Source organism: Chamaea fasciata, unplaced genomic scaffold (genome assembly GCF_029207755.1).
Source record: "Chamaea fasciata isolate MVZ Bird 193981 ecotype frontalis unplaced genomic scaffold, bChaFas1.0.hap1 SCAF_1, whole genome shotgun sequence".
NCBI classification, from domain to species: domain Eukaryota; kingdom Metazoa; phylum Chordata; class Aves; order Passeriformes; family Sylviidae; genus Chamaea; species Chamaea fasciata.
The window spans coordinates 16,926,005-16,945,469 of NW_027094086.1; positions in this window are offsets into that span (position 1 = coordinate 16,926,005).

Below are 19,465 nucleotides of genomic sequence, written 5' to 3' on the forward strand. Positions count from 1 at the left end.
CCTTGTGAATTCCTTCCATCTCATCACGTTCTGTGATTCTGTGATTTTTTGCTTTTCTAAGTATGATGCAGTAGTTGATATTGTATTTGAATATTTCAACATTAAATTTTAGCTTATGTTAGAGAGCAAGAAAATTCCTTCTAAAGGGTAATTGTCATGGTTATGTTGACAGTGTAATACATGAATATTAGCCCCTGTACACCAGCATTTTATGGTTTACTAAGTCCCATTGAAAGAGAAATCTGAATAATTTTTATATGACCAGCCAATTTATCTTGGTACCACACCTACCTGTTTTCTTCAGTTCACTGTTCTGACGTGGTCAGTTAAACCATGCTTATTCTAACAATATATTCCAGGACCTCTTTCTTAACTCAGACTGTGTGAACTATTAAACTGTTCCTTGAATTCAAGTACACCTTGTCACAAGAAACATTCAGTGCTTGGGTTTTTTCCCCAAGCTTTTTGCTTGAACAACTACAAAAACCCCAACCTCCCCCCAAGAAATCTAACCAACCAAAGAAAACCAAAACACAAACTACAGGCTTTTAGAAATGGAAGCCCTCTGTCATCTTGCAGGGTCTTGTGTACATTATTGTTCATAAAGCATTCTAAGTTTTTAGTCTTTAAGCAAAAAAAACCCAAAATAACCCCAGCAAAAAACGCACCCCCCCCCCCCCCCCGAAAACCTACCCAAATCAAAAGAAAGGAAGAAAGGGAAAGAGGGGGGGGAAAGGGGAAGGAGAAGGCAAGAAGAAAAGAAAAACAAGAAAAAAAAAAGGAAAATAATATAAACAAGAGAAACAAGAGAAACAAGAGAAACAAGAGAAACAAGAGAAACAAGAGAAACAAGAAAAGAGGAGAGGAGAGGAGAGGAGAGGAGAGGAGAGGAGAGGAGAGGAGAGGAGAGGAGAGGAGAGGAGAGGAGAGGAGAGGAGAGGAGAGGAGAGGAGAGGAGAGGAGAGGAGAGGAGAGGAGAGGAGAGGAGAGGAGAGGAGAGGAGAGGAGAGGAGAGGAGAGGAGAGGAGAGGAGAGGAGAGGAGAGGAGAGGAGAGGAGAGGAGAGGAGAGGAGAGGAGAGGAGAGGAGAGGAGAGGAGAGGAGAGGAGAGGAGAGGAGAGGAGAGGAGAGGAGAGGAGAGGAGAGGAGAGGAGGATAGTTTGAAGCTGTGTCCTGTACTATTTAACTATGCAGTCCAAGACAGTACACAGTAGTCTATAGATCAACAGTTTGATGGTTGATTTAGCTATAGACAACACTGTAGGAAGTTGAACTTCTCTAAAGAAAAAACACAAGAAAGGGTGAAATACCTGTGTTTTGGTAACTTCAAAATATATGAGATAATTTACTGCATGTAGTCTCACCCAAATAAAATATTGTATGTTCCATACCCATACTACTGAACAAAACACAAAACCTGAAGATACAAAAAAATGGGATAAACAGACCTAGATGCATCTGCTTGCCTTATACTCTGTGCCTTGACTTGGGATAACTAAAAAAATCAAGAAACTTTCTACTTTTTATATATATTTTGTATGCAAATACTGTCATCCTTCAGAAACCAAAAAAATAATATTTTCAAGTATGAGATAAAATATTTCTGATCAGAGCAGAAAAATCTTCAAGCATTCCCCAATAGGAAGAAGAAATAAAATAAGCCCTATGTATTAAAAGCCAGTGTGACTATGAACCATTATTCTAGGAAAGATATAAATACAAAATATCTAGTTAGTTGAAATTCACTTCAGTTTATTCCTAAATTAGTTTCCAAAGTATAAAGACCTTTATATAATCCAGTTTGACTTTCAAAATAACATAATTTAAAATAATTTACTTTTTCAATATTTTATTGCTGCTACAATCTGTGTTAGAGTAAATCTTAAGCTTCAGAAAATCAGTTTCATCGTATACTGACACTATTAAGAAACAGAGATCTCAGTGCAACACTTCCAATGTCATTTTTTCCAGTTTGTCTGTATTGTATACTGCCTGCTTTGAGCTGGGATAGAGTTAATTTTCTTCTCAGTAGCTGGTACTGTGCTATGTTTTGGTTTAGAATAAGAATAATGTTGATAAGCACACTGAAGTTTTGATTGCTATTAAGCAGTGCTTACCCTGAGGAATTTTCAGTGTTGCACACTGCCAGTGAGGAGCTACACAAGAAACTGGGACAGAGCATAGCAATGACAGCTGATCCAAACTGGTCAAAATTATATTCCATATCAGAAACCATCATACCCAGGAAATAAACTGTTTTGTATTGTAGCATAATCTCTTTAATAAATTAAACATAATAAGGTTATATTCGGGACATTTTACAGTTCTTGTCTTGAACTTTTATTTATTAGTTATCCCATATTTATATATAGCAGTAGAACCATATTTATTAGTTATTGTACCATCACTTTTATTGTCCTCAAATCTTCTGTGTCTTTCCTGGAGATATGAAAACTAAAAAGCTTTACATTGGTCTTCACATTTATCAACCTGCTCACTGTTCTTGTATTGATTCAACCAGCCAGATATGAATTACCAGTCTGTTAAAGCATTAAACAGAGTCCTTATGGTTTCTTTATTGTCCAGCATGTCACCTAAATCAGTTTCAGAGCCTCTGCTCTTCAATTTTATGTTCAGTGTGCTGTTCAACAGATTTTAATCATCTGACATATTATACTAGATTTTATTTTATATGCTATTCTAGAGTTTATCTGGTAGGCAGTTGCTGTTGCTGCAGACATCTCCCTGATCAAAAAGCACTAAAGGATTACAGCCACAGCTTCTACAGTATTGACTTCAATAGAATGATTTTAAAATAATTAGACCTTCCACTATCCACTACTTCTGAGTTACTTGGTAAACTGAAAAATTTTCAGTGTAGAAGAGCACATGAATTCAACTTTTCCCCAGTAATTCTGGTAAATCTTGCAGTACCAAGGCGTATATTTGAAGTCTACAGTATTCATTGCTAAAGAAGTTATGATAAAAGATTTTAATTAATAAATGTACTAAGTATAAATATACATCATTATAACTTATTATCCTAATTCTGCAGATGGTGAAGAGACGCAGAGAGATTAACATATAAAAAAGAACTCACTGAGGAAAGAGTGAAAAAACTTGTTCATGATTGTTTTTCATTCAGTTAAGAGAATACTGTGGATTTTCAGGAGGTTCCTGTCAGTAACAGCAATCCCTTCCGATCATCATTTTTGTTCCAGCCTTGAGTAGCTCAGCCTGTACTTCTCCTGTCTGCCTTAACTCAGGATTTCTGACAGGCTTCCACCTTCCTCCACTGCCTGAACCCAGCTCAGCCCACCTCAGAAATCTGATTCCCATTCTAACAGATTAACAGTGCAGTGGAGACAAAACTCATTCCACTTTTGTTTGTGCAAAACTTTCATTCTCTGAATGAAAAAAAGATACTGCTCATTTCCAGGGCAGAGGCTGCTTAATCTGTATGGCATTGTGGCCAACTTATTTGTGATGTTCTGTCAGGAACTACCTTAAAACAAGTGAAGTTCAACTTTTCCCATCCACAGTTAAGATCTTTGTAGGGAGAGACATCAGAGAAAACACCCTTCTTTCAAATGTCACATTGCAACTTTGAAATTCAGCATTGTTACAATTTATTAAAAACACTCAAAGAAAACAACAACAACAACAAAAACAAAAACAACAAAAACAAAACAAAAAACAAACAAACAAACAAACAAACAAACAAAAAAAAAAAAAAAAAAAAAACAACAAAAAAACCCAACAAGCCAACAGCCCAACACAAAACCAGCAAACCCCAACGTCCCTATAAATCTCCTAAAAAAATTCTATATGCTCATGGACTGGTTTTGAGCTTTTAGAAATAAATGTAACTTATTCTGACATAGAAATGTAGTGAAGAATCAACTCCAAACAAATGTTTAAAGAAAAGTTTTTAATATATGGAATGAAAAATTGCAATAGCTTTATGCTGTCATTACAAAAAAAAAGAAGTATCAGGAAAACTCAGCATTGAGAAATATATATGATTTCAATTGGTAATAAGTCAAGAATATTAAGAACAGAATTTGCAATGCTATGCTGGTATTACAGTATTATTAAGTAAATCATGAAATGCCACACAAGCTGTTTTCATGCTGAGACTATCTTTATAGTTACTGATGAGTTAATATTTCCATCCAATTATATAGGTGAAAACCTTTAATAATTGCTATCAATGACAGGAGTGAACTTCAAATAGCTCTAAATAAAATATTAATGCTGCAATTATTAAGAAGCATAACAAAAACACCTTTTTAAAATTCTCATGGGATTTATGCTCATTATCATCAAATTTATGATTAACTAAAAATGCCACCACTATTAATTCATTTTATGAAATGCCTTATTTAAATGCCTGACAAAAAAATTTAAATTCACATTTCATCCAAAACCATTGGCCGTAACTTCCCAGCATTTTTGCAGTCCGAAAATTACATTTTAATATTGGAACTAGTAAAAGGAAAATATAGTTTCAGAAATGAACATTTAGTTTATCCAGGTTTCAAATAGCTAGATGCTTTCCCCATTCATAGAATTGAAAATGTTCATTGTTTCTACCATTAATATGATATGGGGAAAAAAGCAAGTCTTCTATAAATCTTTTCTCATTGGATTTTTTACTATAACTTTTGCAGAGAACTTGACACCCTAATACTACCTCTTAAAACACGTATCTTAACAGCATATTCCATATTTGGATTTATGAGCATTTAGTTTAACATTCTATCATCTTTTAAAGCCCAGAGTTATTGAAATGGCAGTAAAATTCATGATAAAAGAGCATCAGTAACATGAATCTAAACTAAAACACTTTCTCATAAAAATATAAAGCAGTACTGCTTGAAGTCACATTTTAGAATGAGAAAAACTCACTACGTATTTAATTTGCAAGGATGCTTGCTGTAGTTGCTCCACAACCGTGGCTATAGTTATTCCAGTGAATGTTGGGTTTTATCAAGTTTAAATTTATTAAAATCTTTACAAAGCACACTTCACAAAAAATCTTGCCTATCAGTTAAGGCAAAGTGTATAATTTTCTCTGTGCCAGATACACATTTTGAATTGATTAGTGCCAAAATAAGAGCTCAATCTAGAAGCATTTGAAATTAATTAAAAACCCTGATCCTTTCAGTTTCAGCTCCTGTCTTGCTTTTCTTATTGATCTCTCATAAACTTTCAGCCTGAGAGAGAATCCATTTTCTTTAGGGAGAATAAAACTGAAACATAAATAAATATAAAGAAAAATTAAGACAAAATACAAATGAAAAAAATATAAACAAACATAAAACTGGCACACAAGAGCAGCAGTCATAAACAATGTTCCCTATTCTTCTCCATCACACCTCTTTCCCACTATTATCATTTCTGTTGCAGTTGAAGGAGCAGAAGAAAAATATATTTTAAAAAGGGGATTTGTTCCAACTCCAACATTTGCAGATGCAGTAGTCTGAGTCTGACAGAGACACAAATGGAGCCTTTATTTCAAAAGACTTTTGCATGTCAGAAAAAAAATTCTGTATGTCAGAAAAGGAATTTAAAAAATTGTTGAGATATGGTGTAAACCAGAATAACAAGCAAAGGTCAGTGAAAAGGAAAATGATTAAAACAAATTTTTTAGCCATTGAAATACTTCAAGAGGGCTTCGTTTTCCAAATGAAATTTTTTTTCACTTAATATGTATTTTTCCTGGTGTGTTACCATTTCATAGTTGTAAGTAGAAGGTAATTTCTGCATGCTATTAACTTCTTCATCAGCAGCACAGAATATATGAGTAGATAGTAATTCAGCATGAGGAAAATTGACTCCTTGAATTTCAAGTTTCAAGAATAAAAATGTGCTAAGTAAAGAGCTTGTTAAGCTGATACTGTGTAGCATATCTTTAGAAAAAGTGCTCCACAGCCCTAGGCTATTTGAGTGAAGATTAAAAAATTACTGTGGGCACATGTTTTGCTGTGAATAATTTTAGTGCATGATTCTGTAAAAATATCTTAAAGTGTGCAGCACTAATGCTGCAGATGGATATTTGCAAGATGTCAAGGAGACAAACGCATACATCTAAGGCTGGGTAATAATAAAAAAATAATAATTTAAATAATCTCTTGTTCTTTTGACAATTCCATCTGACAGAAGAAAACACATAAAATTATGGTCAGAGGTGCCACTGCAGAGAATTGTCCTTTCACTGTTCCCAAGATGAAACAATATTTTATTTAGCAACAATTTTTATTGACAATGACAGGTAGACACAGACCTCCTGCTACCTATTTGACTTTAAGTCATTATGTCTCCTGTGTGCAAACTGTGTAGGAAAAAGAGGTGTGGAGATACAAGCTGATTTCCTAATGTGTATTAATTCACCCCAGAACCTGTCATTTTTTAATATGTACCACCTCCAACCCACATTGTCCTGACTGATCTGACAGAAAACTGTGGAAGAATAATGTGCTTAGCTTTGAGACAAGACCAGCCTGCAGAAGTAGCATAATCTACATCTTCTAGAATTTTTTGATTTGGGGATATTTGGGTTTGGATTTTAATATATAATTAGTGTGCACTTTTCAGATACATTAGTAAGTATAGTATATGTGGTTTAGGTCAGTTGGTTGGTCAGATCTATAAAATATTCATCTCAAGCTAGAGAATCTATTTGTATTGGATATTATCTATTCATAATGAAAGAAAATACTAACTGTACATAACTAGATGAAAGGCTAAGACTAGCAGGTTTATCTGAAAACTGATGCTTGTTATGGCCTTGAATAGTTTTTTAGGTGTCTTTTACAGATGATTAGTAGACTTTGAAAAATCTGAAAGGTATTAAGTAATATTAGATTATATGAAAGCTCATTTTCTAAGACTAACCTTTTAAAACAGGCTGTAAACCTTCTTTCAGAGTTAAAACTGCCTGAGTATTAGTATCAGAAATAAAAGGAAATGAAACAAATCTTAGTTTGTGGGTTCCCTCAGGATTTTGGTATGTACTGGATATCAATCAGATCAGAAGATGGATTTGACAGATATAAATTAATAAATAACTGTTGGCTTTTTAATCTGTTCGATTTCTCTAGTAGACTCTTGAGTAACAGCAGTGTGGTACATCATACTCTGAAACTGATGGAAAAATCACCTTGAGAAGTGACTCACAGTTCCTGGACATATTTGAAAATCATCTGGATAACAATCATATCCTGCAAAGGACATATCTATTGATTTTGTGGTGTTTTGGTCTTCACATTAGGATGTATGCAATAAATCAGGATACTAAGATCTATGTGCCTTTTAGGACACACAGATTCAAGGCATCCAGAGCTGCTGATTTAAAAATGTTTATTCCTAGCAGACATCATTTGATAACATTCTGTATTGCCAGAGAATTAGAGAAATGTTTTGTATGCAGGAGAACCATTCATGTCATAATGCTACTCTTCAAGAACATTTTTTTTTAAACATAATCCTTAACATACTTTCTATCCCTTCCTATTAATTGACTAAAAGTATTGCTACAACTGCTTTCCTTACATAGGACTATCCTCTTTCTTTTAATCTAGTTAGAGTATCATGTGTGAGTAAATCAGTGATCCACAAATTTTTCAAGCCCAGGGAAGATGATATTGAGCTGTACCAATAAAATTTGCTTTTCTACAGTAATCTTCCTCATGTTTGTATTTTATGAAGATATATATATATGTATGTATTTATATATATTTATATTAGAGCATCTACCAGGTCTACCACATCTGAGGAACTAGATACATAAGCAGTCAAAAACAGTTTCCATAAGGCTACACAGTCGTATTTCTTTTCTCTCTGGTATAATGAATCACAAATCCACTGCTAAAAGGTCACAGTAATATTCTAAGAAATAAAAAGTTATTTCAATCCTTTAAGCAGAGAGAACATTAATTTGAAATCTTCTACACCTTAGAAATTATTTTAACATGTTTTACTTTCCTGTGTTTTAGAAGTGATAGTCACTTCTCTTTTTAAACTTACGTTTACAAGAAATAGCTGAAATAGCTACCCCATTCCAAATCAGTGGCATGTATCTAAGGAAGGACATTTTACCTGTCTCTTCTTTTTCTGGTTGGTTGGCTTTGGTGTATTTCTATACAGCTGTATGGCTTTTGAAAGACCACTAGAATTTTCATATGCACTTTGCGGAGGTTTATTTTTTTAGGCTTGGGTTCTTTTTTTATTTGAGAATTATTTTAATGTTTTGGTTTTTTGTTTTGTTGTTCTTTGATTGGTTGGCTTGATTTGGTTTTGGGTTTTTTTTAGTGACTATAGGCCTTAAAGACCAGTCCAGTCCAGGGTTCAAATGGATCCTTAGATTAACTAAACTGCAAGTTAGCTAAAGTATGACTTCTTTGGCTTAGGGGTATAAAGCGTTGAGAGGCACCCGTGGTCAGAGCTATTGCTGAGCATGCAACTAATTCTTACCAGGCCATACAGAACCCTGCCCAGAAAAGGTAATTCAGGTTTAAAACCTCTATTTTGGAAAGCCTCGCCAGACTCAAGGAATGAGGGTGAAGGGGGCAGCTGGAAGTCCTCTAGTCTGTTTTCTTAGACTGGGGCTGGCTTTGCAATTAGTTAAGGTTGCTCAGGGTTTTATCTAGCTTGTAGAATTGTAAGTATTTACAAGGGTAGAGATTCTATACAAAGGCCATCCTGTTCCACTGCTATTTGTATGATTTGCTTTTCCTAATATCTAGCCAACATTTTCTGTGTTGCAACTTGTTCCTTATATATCTTACATTAAACAAATAACATCAAACACCTTTGTTGGTAAGTAGTGTTACTTTGTAGTCACCTTTGGTCTCTATGAAACTCAAACCCTGTTTTTGTAACGACCCAGCATCAGTGGGAAAGATTTAAACCACTTTTCATTCTGTTTGTAAGGTCAGCTTCAAAGCACACGTGGTAGCCAGTTGCAAAAAGCAACAAAGCGCCAGAGGCCTAAAAAGCAGCAATAACAACCCATTTAGGCTATTATGCAAACCACTCTTTTAGATTAAAATAGCAAACAATGTGCCTAAGTCAATAACAATGTTTGAGATTCATTCAGGTTTTCAGAAAGGCACACAACAAAATTGAAGGAAGTCCTTTCTCTGTGGTTTCTTCCCGGCTTTTTAGCTGCTGACAAATGCTGAAAAACACAGCAAAAAATGGTCTTTTTCTTTGCTGTTTTTTTCATGTAGAGTCTTATGCCAGCTAACCTATAATCAGGTTACTTAAATGCATTTGCTAGATCTATTCATTTTTTATTTAGTTTTGAGAAGGAAGATTAAGACACATTTCTGGAGTATAGCTGAACATCACAAATACGACAGACAAATGAAACTATGTGAATAATTGTCTGCCTTTTTTCAGTTAATCATTTAATCAACATTATTGAATTGGTTTGTTTTGCTATGTATTTGCTGATGTGCATTGTACAGTGCATTTCTCAGACCTATTTTTTTTTTGCCATTTACTTGACAGAATTCCCTTTTGTACATCATAAAGTGAAATATTTTTTTAAAAAAGACACATGTTCCCAAAAAGCAGTGTAGAGAAGAGACAGGAGGAATAGTTTGATTCTTCTATCCACATGGTGATAAATAATTTCCTTCTTTATCCTGTTCTCACTCAATGAATTTTAATGGCTCACATTTAAAACCTTACTGAAACATAGCTCTTGGACTTAGACTTACTTTATTCTGCTTCCATTGGAAAGATTACAATCGAGAGAGGTGAAACCATGGAATTTTAAAAATAGTTTATATTTAAACAATCATAATAATAATATTTTAAATAAAATAAATTTAAATAAATTTAAATAATAATAATTATTAAATAATTTAAATAATTTATATTTAAAAATAATTTTTTAAATAATTTATCTTTTCTGCAAAAAGAATCTGTATCTTTTCTGCAAAAAATAATTGAAGAAGCTGGCAGTAGAAAGTCTATACAGATCCCTGTCAATATCTGGTGATAAAAGGAGAATATCTACCAAACTTCTGTACAATCATCTGGAAAATGCTGAGTGTTAATGAAGAAGAAGACTCACCAAGTGCATGGATGTATAAGACTTGTTATTTTGACTTGTGGTGCAAGATGTTGATGTGGCTCAGATTTGCTCTTTTTTTGGTGGCGGAGGTGAGGTTTGTTTTTTTTTTTTTTCTATAAGGAGAGTTAACAGGCATGATGATAATTTACATGTTAGGTAGACAGGCACTGGAACAGGTTTCTCAGAAGGGTGGTGGAGTCACCATTCCTAGAGGTGTTCAAGAGGTGTTTGAATCCATCACGGGGATTTCTGTTTCAGCCATTTAGGTTATAGAGATAGTCCTGGATTGATGATTGGACTGGAATAATCTCTTTTTTAAAAGGTTTTAAAGAACAGGAAACAGAGAAATAAATTCATTCAAGTGCAGGATTGATCATGAGTACAATAACATTAAAGAGAAACAGTTTTTCTTAATCTAAAGAAGCAGTATTTCACAATTCTCTCACATGTTTTTTCATGTATTTCTAGGAACATCTTTCCAAACAAAGTATGTGATGGTAACCTTTAATTCATGTAAAATATTTTTAATGAGGAAATTTTCAGACATTCTTTGAAGGGGAATAATTTAGTTATTCTGAATTGAAAATACACATTTATATTTTTGGGCTGGATGTAAAACTTTTAAAAAGGCACGTTACATCTTATATGGCTTTATAAATTTGGCTAACCTTTACTTATATCCTATGTCAGACATTCTAGTTTGCAGTTAAAATTCCAATGAAATCTTCTGATGAATTGTATAACAGGCAAGAAGACATCCCAGAATATTCAGATATCATGCTGATCTTAGAAAGACTTTTAACAATATGTTAATTATTGGAGTCTGAAAACAGCTTATTTTCTTCTGTGGAATTAAAAACCAATTAGAGACAATAAAATTTAAACATTCAATAATTCAATATTGTTAGGGAATACATTTTTTAATGTTGCATTTCCTTCTTTTTCCCAACAGAAGGAGCAAAAACTAATTTTATTTACCTCAAGGATCCTGAATTTACAGTTCAGCCAGGACTGGCCAACACTGACACCACCACCTAATTCTGGTCTAAAACAAAATCCCTTAAAACTACTAAAGATTTCAAACCAAAAAAGAAACCCAAAAAACCCAAAACCAACCAACCAAAACAAAACAAAAAACCAACCAAACAAAAAAAAACCAACCAAACAAACAAACAAAAACACAATTAGATGAGCACTGGTACACAAATGTAGAGGCAGTTTATAATTGTAAGTTACATTGAAAAAAGATCACGTTAATTAATGGTATCTTCCATAAGGAGAGCAAGCAAGATACTGGGTAATTTTACATCTACTGAGACAAAAATTTTAATTTGGAAATATACAAATTTAAATTTAGATGTCAGTTATTCAATTGACCCGACCAAAATTTCTAAGAAATAAAACAGTTGAGACTCTGAAGGTACTTGATACAGTTTTCAGAATACAGACAGCCATTGAAGAACTGAGATCAAGTTTATGAATAATGTAAAGAAAAAAAGAAAACAAAAGAAAAAAAGAAGAAAACAAAAAAAAAAAAAAAAAAAAATGAAAGAAAGGAAAAAAAAAGGAAAGGGGTGGGAAAGGGTGGGAAGGGGTGGGAAGGGAAGGGAAGGGAAGGGAAGGGAAGGGAAGGGAAGGGAAGGGAAGGGAAGGGAAGGGAAGGGAAGGGAAGGGAAGGGAAGGGAAGGGAAGGGAAGGGAAGGGAAGGGAAGGGAAGGGAAGGGAAGGGAAGGGAAGGGAAGGGAAGGGAAGGGAAGGGAAGGGAAGGGAAGGGAAGGGAAGGGAAGGGAAGGGAAGGGAAGGGAAGGGAAGGGAAGGGAAGAAGAAGAAAAAAAAGAAGAAAAAAAAAAGGAGTTTTCAGTTGTGAGGGATGTGTAGCAATCATCTAATCCAGCTGCTTAACTACTTCAGGGCTACCCAAAAGTTAAAGCATATTTTCCAAATACCTTTTAAGCACTGATAGGCTTGGGGGATCAAACACCTCTCTCAGGACATCTGTTCCACTGTTTGATGATCCTTTTTGTAAATAAACGTTTCCAAATATCCAGTCTAAATCTCATTTGGTGTAACTTTGAACCATGATGTGTCCCAAGAAGAAAAGTTCATCACCTCTGTCGCTCTATCCCTTCTTCAGGAAGCTGTAGAGAGCAATGAGGTCTATCTTCATCATTCTTCTCTCCAAACCAGACAAACACAGAGTCCTTAGCTGGTTGTCACACGGCATGCCTTCCACCCCTAACACCAGTTGTGTTCCTGCTTTTTTTTTTCCAATTAACCATACTTTAAAAAAAAGAAAAAAAAAAAAAAAAGAAAGATAAAACTTCATCACTGGAGGAAACATTTGGAATTGTTCAGCCTATAGAAGAGAAGGCTTTCAGAGGGATCTTATTTGCATATATAATTGCCTGAAGGGAAGTTTTAGAGGGGATGAACCCAGATTCTTTTCAGTGTTGAGAAGTGACAGGACCAGCAGCAAAGAGCACAAACTGAAAAGGAGAAAGTTCCCTCTGAACAGCAGAAAACTGTTGTCCTTTGTGTGTCAATAAGAAAATTTGGCCCATACCTCCAGCTGACACCACCAGTGCCAGGCAGTGATGAGTTCAGCACGGCAACCTTCACTAAACCAATCATTACATAATTTTAAGAAGCTATACCTACCATATAGCTTTATAAATTTAGTTAACATTTACTTATATCCTATTTTAGTCTATTACAGTAATTACCTAGATGATAAATATGTGTTTCTAACAAATATTTAAATACCCCACAAAACTAAAAAATCCTCCAAATTAATAATGCTTTAATTTTCATTTTATTTTGCATTTATTTTGGCTTGAAGAAAATATTGGAGAAAATATGTAGGCATAAAAAAACCTAACATTTATGTGGGATTTATATTTTCTTATAGCTGATACTAAAATATTTTTGTTTACTATTAGTTAAAAGGTACTTTATGACTTGTGATGCATCTTCTCTTTATGCCTCACATCCACATGGGCTTCAGGCAAAATGTGGGATGAAAAAATGGAAAGGTCACAGACTTTTGTATTTTAGAATGCTCTGTGATTCCTTCGGTTCTTTCAGCAGATTACAGAAGTTGTGATAAATATAGATACAGGTCACATTACCATGTCTGCTTTAGTTTGTTTTTTTTCCTATTGTATTTGCCTAAGTGGATTATATTTCACTCCTCTATATTCCTACCTTTGAAGCCATGAGATATTGGTGGATAATTACCAGCTTTATTTCTTTGAAAGCCTTGTTTTCTTTAAAACCATTGTCAGCTGCACCTAACTAATATTGTGTAAATCAAAATAGACGTCACAGAGCACTAGAGTCATATTGTCATTATCAGTCAAAAAAATTGCTAAGTTAGATAACTTAACAATTTTTCACTGTGTGTTTACTGTACAATATTTATAATGATCTGACTTTAAGATAAACTTCAAATGGAAATTTTCTGATATGTACTTAAACTATATACAATGTGGGTAATAACAGTTCTTGCAATAGGAATGGCACTGTGTGACTTCATTAATAAATACACACATCAAAGCGCTTGAAGAGAAATCTGGTTTATTCACATCCCTATATAGTTGATGTACACACAGCATTAAACAGCCCATCTTCATACCAAAAATGCACAGAATACACACTAGATAATTTCTAGCTCCAGGTAAAATCAAAGACATGGAGAAATACAGGACTTTACTTTTCAGTTTGCATGATGTAACAAGATACAGCTACTGCAAACCAGATTCCCAGGGTCTCTGGATATAACTCATACAGTTAAATTTTTGACAGATTTTTTTTTTTTTTTTTTGGCACGATTATTCTGGGTATTATCATCTATAAAAAATTGCTTTAAAAGCTCATTGAATCTGCTTAAAATTACAAATTTGCAGGAAATAAAATTTAAAAAAAACAAACAATAAAAATACCAAGCCAACAAAACCCAAATCAAACTCTAACAGAAACCAAAACTAGTAATTACAAGAGTTGTATAAAGTGAATTGAATAAAGAAAGACACTAAAGAGGTAAATATTAGTTTTATTATTTGTCCTCATTTCCCTCACTGATTTGAAAGTATGCTGTTAAAATATACAGACTTTGAAAATTAAGGAAAAGTTGACTACAAACCTAAACCGTAATTGTAATTACCTTTATAGAATTTATCTGTAAGTGCTATGCTACTATGAGTAGTAGGTACTGTTTACAAATGTGCTAAATTTTACTGAAAATTTTAAGTCCAGCATCACAACCCAGCCATTCAACACTGTTTTTATTTTTAGAAAAAACTTCTGCAAAATATGAAAGGGGAAGCTTTCTGATGAATGGAAGGAACATATAACAAATGAACAACTTTGACAATTTTGTTCTTATAACAAGATCTGAAAGAGAAGTTTTAATTATTCTGAGTGTACTTGGTGAAGGAAAAAAAATGTTTCTGTGATAAATATAGCACATAAAGACTTACTGGGATTGTCAGGTTGCCATCACAATATATAGTCAGGTATTTTGTTAAGAGAAGCAGCATGCAGACATTTTAACTTTCTTATTTACAAACAAAGGATATTTGACAATGAGCAAAGAGATAAATTTGTTGGTCACTTATGATTTCCCCTCAGCAAAATTTAATACAGGAGAAAGATCACTTATGATATTTAAACGCATGTGACACAAATATACATTCCTAAGGCAGTCGGTTTGCAAGCAATCTGTGACAGATAAACTTGCTATGAAATAAACTGAAGTTGACGGAGTCCATAAAACAAGCTGTGCACTTGCCTGAAGATGTAAAGTGTCAGACAAAGGTCTGTAAATGCTGTAAATGCTGAAAGTCTAAATGGAGGGTACCATGACTTGCACTTTTAAGGAGACATAGATACATATAGGCAGTTTTTCATATTTTCTGATGGAGAAAAAAAACAGACTGTGTCTTCTTGGTCAGAACTTGAGGTTAAGAGAAGAAAACAACAAAAAGCCCTAAATAAAACAAAAGTTCGAAAGACTAGGAAGGTTTGGAGAAACAGGGACTTGTCTAGTCAGTTCAGGCATCTTGACTCTCAATTAGAGAGCTTCAGTCATACAGAAGTGATCACCCCCAGAAATTTGAGACTTCTGTAAGAGGTCCACTTTTCACAAGGCTTCTTTAAACACTTTCTGAAAATCAGAATTTCAATATTTTGAAGATATACATATTGAGTTATAGAAAACACTGCTCACTCCTTTTTTTTCCCTCTCCAGCCTTAATTTTCATGCAGCTGGAAGAGATCCCCAATTTAAGTGTTTTTTACTAGCTTAGATCTTGCTCAAAGAGAATTTTGTTGAAGACAAATAGATTATAATATTCTATCATAAGAACTGATTATGGGCAGTTTTTAACAGCTATCTTTCTTTAGGCTTCTTTCGGATACTGCTCCTGCAGCTGTACAAAATCCTGAAAAAAATTTATTATTTTTGAATTTTTTCCTCCCCATTAGTGGTAGGAAAGAACACCATTTGGAGTTTTGCCATAAAACCACAGAGGGAAATTTGGACTTTAAACAAGAATAAGGTTCTGAGTTAGAGTGATATTGGAAGATAATAATAGGCTTGATGAACAAATCTATCCAGATCTGTTTGGTTTAACAAGTGTTTCTACTTTTGGCGGCTGTCATAATGTTTCAAGCAGATTTCTTGTTTTAACCGATGGTGAAACTGTAAACTGGACACAGAGCAGGAGTTTTGGAACAGTCCTATCACATGAGAGCACTGTAAGATTCAAGGCCAACTTGACATTTCCAGGATGAAGCATTAACTATAAGCTGAGAAGAATGTATATCACAATTTCTTGGTATACATAAGAAGCCCTGCTTGTTTCCATAATACTTCATTCAATGTTACTGCTTTTATTGACTTCCAAGTCTCATGTGATTTAAACATGATTGTCTTATAGCACTTACATTCTCTTGAAAAAAATTACAGTGACAAATATACTATTGAATATTTTTTATAATCTGTAAAAATGAGGTTTGATGAGTGAATGATGACCAAGACATCCTTTCTCGGAGAGAGATTGTTTACAAGTACTTCAGATTAAAAGTACTACCATCACTGTAATTTGAATAGCAATAAATTTTGAATAGACTATTACCAATCTAATTGAACTATTAGTAAATTTCTAAATTGATGAGTGAAAAATTTCCTTTATCCAATGTAAGAGTCAGGTGTTTCTTGGTCCGACTGAGACTTGGTTCTAATTTAGATGAAATGGTTGAAGTCTTCTGGAGAATTTATTGTGGTTTTGTTTGTTTATTTCTCTGTTTCCATATTTTATTTTTATGTAGTGACTTATTCAGTTATTCAGTGTCACATCTTCTGCAATAATGCTAACAATGGAGAAATAAGTTTAAGAAGGAAGTAAGGAAAAGAGAGATCATGGATGGCACTGATTGATGCATCAGTATTCAAAGATCTGTGGTAGTGGATCTTTGAGTGCAGTTAGGCAGGGAAAAAAGATGCATATTTTAAATGACCTTTCTTAAGAAAGATGATGGATGGGCTCAACTACAAGGAGAGTTCTTTTGCTGGAGTAATGGTTGGATTTCTTCTAAAGACTTATATCTAGGGAGAAGATGGCTTTTATAACAAAGGAGGGTTGTACTTTTTGGAAGACTATCCAGGCACAGTTATCCCTCATCCCATCAATCCCTCTTCTATGACAGTATTCAAATCATGCTGTTCTATTACTGCCTCCAACTTCAAAAGAGACGAAAAGAAAAAAAAAAAAAAAAAAAAAAAAGAACAAAACCCACACAAAACCAAAGATGCAAGGAATAAAAGAAAGTTTATTACAGAGAAATGAATTTTGAAGGCAACTCTTTGTTACAATAAATATAGAGTTGTTTTATAAATAGGTTGATAACATTTTATAGCTATAGATATTCTTATGTTTTGATTTCACTATAAAACTAAAAAGGTGTTCAGAGTTCATTATTTCACAGTCCATTTTTTATGGCGGTCATTTTGTGCACTTCATTGATAGAGTTTTTTCTGTTTCCAGTCCATTTATTACCTGACATAATCAAGATATTTTAGCTCCATTTTTTGTCAGTTCTTTCCTCTCCATTACCTACTATCTAGCTTGTTAACACATAAACTTGCTTCTTCCCTCATGAAATGGGTGTCCATCATATCTTTGGAGGCATGGCTTCCTACTCTACATGCCCATTTTTTCACTGCTATAAGATTAGTCTTCCAACTATTTCTCCAATGTCACATTCACTTTTACCCAGTGTGCATGTTAGATCAAAAAACTATTACAAGACTGCCCGTGTAAAGCATGAAGGGAAGATGTTGGGCAGCATTTTGGTGACAGGAAAGAAACTAATTTTTTATACCACAACTCTGAACAAAATGTGTTTTGATGTGTAAAATATAACAAAGCAAATGACAGACTCGATGAAAGTAAGTTGAGCAGTAAAAAAAAAAAAAAAGTAGATTACCTACAAACAAGACTGAATGCTGAAATCATAATTCAGTTCTAAAAAAACTCAAACCCTCCAAAAAACCCACTAACCAGAAAAAAAAAAAAATCCCCAACCTCACAAAACTCTCAATAAAACAAATCAAAACAAAACCAAGCAAATCCTCAATAGAAATGTTGTCTATTTCTTTTCAGATAGATATTTCAGGGAATGAACTTTCTCCCTTGATAAAATTGCTTCGGAGCAATTGCTTTTGTTTTCTCAAAGAGGGCTATTGATGGGTTTAACACAGATGGCAAACATGGCAGATATTTATTTGCTAAGTGTGTTTACACATGAGGAACATATTTTTTGGAACAACAAGCTTAAAGACAGATTTACAAACCACATGATGCTCTTTTTTTTTTTTTTTTTTTGGCTTTTTGTCACATTTGTGGAAGTTAGATATGAGAGGCAGTTGGTTATATATTGACAGTAATTCAAAGATAGGAACTGGACAAAAGTAGTTGAAGGTGCAATAAAAATGAAACCCGACCTCTACCTAATACATGTAAAACACACCAAAGGTAGCAAAGTGAGGTATAACTTGGTGTTTCAATGAAGAAGACCACAAAAACAATCAGAGGACTGGAACATCCTATGAGGATAGGCTGAGAGAGCTGCGGGTTTTCAGCATGGAAAAGACAAGGCTATGAAATTCTATTAACCTTACTACAGTATTTTAATACTTAAAGGCGTCTGGGAAGAAAGATGGTGACAGGCTGGTTTTAAACCAAGAGAGTAGCTCCAGATTAGGTATAAGGAAGAAAGATGATTAATAGATTAAAATGGTGAATAGATTGCCCAGAAAGGTGGTAGATGCCCCATGAATGGAAACATTCAAGTTTAGGTTGAATGGGACTCTGAGCAACCTAATCCGGTTGAAGATGCTCCTGTTCATTGCAGGAAGTTTGGACTTGATTACATTTAAATGTGCCTTCCAAGTTAAACCATTCTATCATTCTGATTCTTAGAAAGTCTGAAACATGCAAATCAAACACTAGAAATGACCTTAAGCAAACCCTAAGGTGAGGAGGAGAAGAGATTTGAATGTTAATGTCTTCTTCCTACTACCAAAAGGGAAGGAACTTACCTCTACATACATCGTGCTTGGGATGCTGACAACTTGTTGCAATTGTCTCCTCCCTGCAGAACTCTTGATTTTAAGCTCCAGGAGAGCAATAAAAAGCTCAGAGCATAATGCCATCAAAAAAGGTGAAGATATTATATTTTTTGTATGAGAACTTCCAATTTTAGCATTATTAATGAAATTTATTTAGAATTATTAATCTAAATAGTAAGTGTTTGCATCATTGAAACTGGGTTAATAATAACAACTGTTGTATTTTGGTTATATTTGTAAATATTTCTTAAAAACAAGTAATAAATTCTTGGCTTTGCTTACAAGTGAAGTGTTTACCTTTTTCCACATCACTTTTTAAACAAAGGGAATACAAGGCACTATAGAACCAAAGTGAGCCAAATGCACATATCAACTGCATCCAATAAGTTACATTAATCTTCTCAAAAAATTCTCTGAGAAGCAATATATTAGAGATGAGAAGGGATTAACTGAATTAGAGAGCTGGAAGAGTAAAAATAACAAGGAAAATATTTCACCAGTCCTTGAGACAGAATGCTGCCACTAAAACCTCTTATAACTGTCTGATGACACCTGTGATAAAGTCTCTTACACAAACAGCTTTTTCTATTCCTCCTTAAAACTTCAGGGTTTACTTGGTCATTTCTAGAATTTCATTCTAATTCCATGGGAAGCAATACCCCTGTATTTGTGGTGTTTGCTTTCACAACAGTATTGCTGTGCATTGCCATGGTCACCCATTTAGAAGTATCAGAAATATCAAAT